The following is a 6,000-nucleotide window of genomic DNA, read 5'->3' as shown; positions in this document are numbered from 1 at the left end:
GGGCAACAAGATTAGTGAATGGAAGAAAGGGTTGCTCTTACGAAGAAAGGCTTAAGTTTTGCAAATTACAGAGTCTGCAGACTAGGCATCGGCGAGGTGATCTGATAGAGGTGTATAAGGCTTTGAATGGCTTGAGCATGCTCAATGCCGATGGGATTCTTCCTCTTGCTCAGAATAATCACCTGAGAGGGCATAAATTCAAATTGAGGAAGGACGGATGTCGGATAGATTGTGCGGAAATTTGCCTTTAGCCAGCGGGCAGTTGGTTTGTGGAATAAACTTCCATCACTTGTTGTTGAAGTTGAGAGACTAAACAAATTGAAGGCTCAGCTGGACAGGTATTTCGAACGAACGGAGGGGTGAAATGGGAGTAGTTGTTGTGTTTTTTTTTTTTTTTTTTTTTTTTTGGCTGGTGCTGAATAAGCTTGCTTTCTTGCATCTTATGCCTCTACTAATGCTAATAATGCTAATGCTAATGTTAATTATTAACAGGAGATTATTACTACTACTATTAGATACTTACAAAGCATCTCGCTGGAATTCCAAAATGTGAAAATAATCATTGCTGCCGACGTAAACTGCAGGTCACCAGCGTGTTTCAGCGAAACTCAAGATAGACCAGCACGGACAAAGACTGGAAGAATATCTCTCAAACAGTTGTTTCTCAACCAATCAAATAACCTACCGACCTCTAGTACAATGTGGGAAGCCACAATTGATATCACCCTTGCCTCAAGATCCGTTGCACGACACATTTCATCTTGCACAGTTAGAGAAAGCTGGACCACCATGTAATAACGTTCCAAATGCATCGATTAGTAAGCCGACAACCAATTATAAGGCAAACTCCATAGGTTTGCAATTGACAAGGCAAACTGGCAGCAATTTAAGGATTCACTGGTCGTAGCTGCCCACTTTCTCAGCACAGTTGGACTGGACCTGGACCAGCACCAAAAGGCGATTGTAAGCCTAGTCACTGAAACCTCAAATAACTATTACAGTCACTCAAATAAGTAAAGCCTAGTCACTGAAACCTCAAATAACTATTACAGTCACTGAAATAAGTAAAGCCTAGTCACTGAAACCTCAAATAACTATAATTCTCCTGGTGGTGCCCAGAGCACCAACAACTGCGACTGGAGTTTTACACCCGATGGAAAAATTTTCAACGCGCAAGACAGGGTCGGAAACGGAAGTAGAGTATCTCAAGGCAGTACCGAACGGTAAGAAATGAATACACAGCCCTGATTAAACAAAAGAAGAAGTGCTCCTGGGATCATCTAGTCTCTACAGTTGGAAATTCTGCACCATGGGGAGTGGTCTGCAGAGTGATCACAAACAAACTCCCCAGGAGAGAAATCATCCCAGCCAACAAGACGCCACAAGGCACGTATACAAAGACATGGTCCGAATCTATAAATCGGATTCATCCTTGACGCCATGTTCCTTCAACACAAGTCACCAAACACCCCAGAGAAAATACTACTGTGAGGAAAACAGCACATACACCACGGCCCAAGTGGAAGACCGCTTCATCAAGGAAGAACTGGACACCGCTGCAGCAAAAATAAAAACAAATCTCCAAAAGAAGATATGCTGGAGCCCGAGAACTTAACTTGAAACCATCCCAAATGAGATCTTAAACCTCTCGAACCAAAGACCTCCACTGCCATTTCCCAGCAGTAAGGAGATCTGCAAAATTTAGGCTTATTTTCAAGGATCCGACAAAATCCCAAGACCTCCTGGAGTCATACCGGCCCATCGTTCTTCAATCCATATTAAGCAACTCCTAGAACATCTTCTAAGCAATAGAATAGAAATTGATTACTCCATGGCTGGCCTTCACTCTGAAAACCAATACAGCTTTAGTAGGAAAGATGCTCCACGGTGGACGCCTTAGAGAATATTGTCAAAGCAGTTACTACTACCAATCATAAATACTTCCTTGTCATTTCAGTCAATTTTGCTGGGGTGGTTGACTCCCTCTGGCGGCCAAGCGTCCTTGGCAGACTCCGGAAGGCCAAACTACCAGCTAATTTGTACAGTTGTATAAAAACGTATCTCGCAAACAGATCCGTACTGCTCAGTCACACGACCAGTCTACAGAGGATGCCCACGAGGCTCAGTACTTGGCCCACTTCTCTGGAACGTAGTGCTCGACAGCTTCTTAAACTTCGACCTTGGTGATGTGAGGTCACAAACCTAAGCGGATGACCTGATCCTGATGCCGGCAGCAGACTCAAGAACTCAACTAGAGATCTCTGCAAACCGAGCTATAAATATCCTACAAGACTGGGCCACCCAAAACCACTTAAAGATATCTCCAACAAAAACCTGCTCCATCCTACTTAAAAGATCTCCCAATATCAGAAGGCCTTCCCAGATAAAGATTCAGGAAACAACAGTTAAGCTTTCCACCGAACTTAAATATCTTGGTTTTCTGCTGGATAAAAATCTGTCATTCACACCCCATCTTACTTACCTCCGAAACAAAATCAAAAAATACTCTGCACTAGTAGCCAGAGCCACTCGCCGCAACTGCAGACTTAAGAAGAAAACCCTAACCCTCTTTTATAAGGCAATCTTCTTACCAGCAATAACATGTGCATCAGGAGTCTGGTTCCACAAGGCGGTAACAGCAGTAAACAAAAGGAAGTTAGAGACCATTCAACGTTCAATCCTACTGACAATCTCGAGAGCCTGCTGTACTGTAAGCACCCACGCCCGCCAGGTCCTCTTGAGTACTCTCCCCCTTGACCTGGAGATAGTCTGCTGTGGGTTGCTTTATCAACTGTCCAAAGGCAGAACAATCACCTGCCTAGACTATACAACTGATCCCGTGAACGATCGTAAACTTGAGAAAAAACCCCTTCTCACCCACCTACAGCAGGCCTGGCAAACCCGCTGCACGACTTCGACAAAAGGGGAAGTCACCCGAAGATTCATACTGGATAGTGCTTCCCAAATGCCCAAAATGGTTTTCACCGGGACTGCTGATATCTTACCTACTCACGGGACACGGCGCAATAAGAGCAAAACTCTCCAGTTTCAAATTGAGTGACACCCCTCTCCCACTGTGGACAGCCAGAGACGTGGGAGAGAGGGGTGTCACCACTGCCAACTGTACAAAGACTTCCACTGCCTGTTAACCAGAATACGTTTCTCGCCAATAAACCAAGAACAATATCTCTTGGAGAGTTAGGCAATTATAAAGACTTAACGCAATTTGTGCATGGTCTTTTTACTAGGACATACAACCTTAGCAGGAATTTTCCTACAAACCAACCACTCGTCATCCAGAATAAAGATCCTTAGATGTGTCAACCAAACAAAAACCTAACAGCTACAATCTGAAGAACAACAAATCGTTAACTTAACCTGGATCTGACCACTGGCTTAAAGTGGACCCATTATCTAAACTTGACCACTCACACGGACGGGACAACATGTTCCAGGAATGGCATAGGAAGACCCCCCTTTTTTATAGGTCTGAGCCATTGATATCTCAGGAAATTAGGTGGCAGGACCTGCAAAAGACATTGTGCAGTTTGCTGCTGAAACGTCATATGGCGATCTGAACCGGGTACCCTCACCCAGATCACTTTCTATCCCTTCCTTTGACAGGGGGGTTACTCTGTACCCTTCCTCCCTATCTTCGCTTCGTGAGGCATGGGCTTTCCCCACCGACTTTTGGGGTTATCTTCACTATTGACCACATATTTCTGTCTCTCACCCCTCCAGTCTTCAGTCTCCCTTCCCTCTCTAGCTATCTCACGACTAGCGTTTGAACCTTGTCAAAACTATACAAACACAAGCCCCACACTCAAAAATTTTTTAACTCTACCCCACATAACAATCTTTCGGCCTGACCCAATTTCTAGCGTTTCGCCCCCCTTTTTTTATAGGTCCTAGCCACTGAAATTAGGTGGCAGGACTGCCAGAGTAAATAGTAAATCTCTAAAATACTGGTGTTTTTTTTTGTTTTTTTTTTGGTAGTTGTTGGCGCATCGGCTTCTGTGGCCATAATGCACCTCCCAAGGTTTTTGCAGATACTTTGATCCAAGCCCGAGGCGGGATTCGAACCCGCGACCTTTGGGTTGCCAGGCAGGCACTTTACCCACCTGGCTAACCCGGTCGGCAATACTGGTATATCTTGTCTGCTTCCATGAGGTATAGTGTGGCCAACAGTGGGTCCCGTTTAGGACTCAACGGCTAAAAGACCAGATGAACAACGGTACAAAACATATCACACCACAATATCCATACTATTTTAAAACTCAGGCCTCTACAGTGTTCTGTATCACACGACAATGTATACTATACGGAGATGGGGGGAAACCCCTGGTGCCGTTAGACCCTAAAGCTATATCAGGCACTATACACTATATATCAGGAACAACTTCTCTTCTCACATACACCAAAATGACAGAATTCATTGGGTCCTGAGCAAAGCAAAGGTGTCGTCCCTTCTTTCTAGAGGAAGAACCCACAACTTCGCAGGTAGATAGGTACACTGCATTAACATAGATGGTAATTCGATATCAGTATGGATAAACGTGAATTAACAGACTTTGAAAGAGAGTGTGCCCGATGCATGTGTCACTATCACGGAGTTAATGCAGAAATTGCACTATCTCTGTTCGACAGTATCAAGAATGTGTTGGGAATATGCCATTTCCGGATTAACATCTCATCGTTGACGACGTGTTGGGATGAGAAAAGTGGATGAATGTGGTTGTTGACATCTGTCTAGCATTGATTCAGCCAACCGGAAAGCGACTGGCACAAATCACTACCGACCTCAACGACGGAGATGCCAGAAACATCAGCAGGACCATCAGGCAATCATTAGCTGCAATAGGTTATGGGATCCACTGACCCATCAGAGTCCCATTGCTAAAACCATGACACAGGACTCTACGCCTCAGCTGGGCAAGAGAACATTGGCACTGGACCTTAGATGATTGGAGGTGGGTCTCCTCGTCCAATGAGTCCAGTTTTGAGTTATTTTGTGCCGTATCTGGCAGAAACGGCATGAAGCTCTACATCGGTCCTGTCAACAAAGAACTATTCAGGTAGGTGAATGGCAGGTAATAGTCAGTGGCTTGTTCGACTGGCACACATTGGGACCTCTGGTATGTCTAGGTGCATCTCTGAACAGTCCAGGTTACATGCCGGTCCTTGTAGACCATCGAGATCCTTCCATGGTTATTGCGCACTCACAGGGCAATGGACTCTTCCAACAGGACAATGCTCTTCCCAAGAGAACCATGGTTTGAAGAACGTTCCGTAGATTTTACCACAATAGAATGCCCTCCCTGTTCATCGGACAAGAACCCTGTGGAGCATCTTTGGGATTCTGTGGATAGGTCCGTTCAAGCTCTGGATCCTGCACCCATGGATGTGATGGAATTATGTACAGCAGTGCAGGAAGCATGGATGGAAATACCTGTTGAATGCTTTCTTGAACTAATGGATTCAATGTTTCGCCATGTGACTGCCCTTATTTGGGTTTAAAGTGGGCCTACCCATCAATAGGTAAGTTGTGGCTTGTAGCCGTGAAAGGTATTATGTACGGCGTGTGCCTTTTGTGCAATAAATTCTTCTTCTTCTATCAGATGATTTCTGTCAACTCTATTTACTGTCCATCTTCAAACTCACAGAACCAACTGCAAACCAAAGCGACATTACCCCAGCGCAGATTTTTTATTTACTTATATATATATATTTTTTTTTATTTGTTTTTTATTAATATTATTATTATTTATTTATTATTTTTTTTTATTTTATTTTATTTTTTTTATTTTTTTTTTTTTTAAGGTCCCAGCCGCCGAAATCCCAGGAAATTAAGCGGCAGGACCTGCCAGAGTGAATCTACAGCTACTGGGTTCCTGGTCTGCCTCCACGGGGCGTAAGTGGGACAACGTTGGGCCTCAATAGGGGTCCAACGGCTAAATGACCAGATGAACAACGGTACAGAACACAACACATGAACAATTC

The sequence above is a fragment of the Mastigoproctus giganteus genome, chromosome 11, assembly GCF_048544385.1.
Source record: "Mastigoproctus giganteus isolate SK-2022 chromosome 11, ASM4854438v1, whole genome shotgun sequence".
NCBI classification, from domain to species: domain Eukaryota; kingdom Metazoa; phylum Arthropoda; class Arachnida; order Uropygi; family Thelyphonidae; genus Mastigoproctus; species Mastigoproctus giganteus.
Note: the sequence above shows the minus strand (reverse complement) of the source record.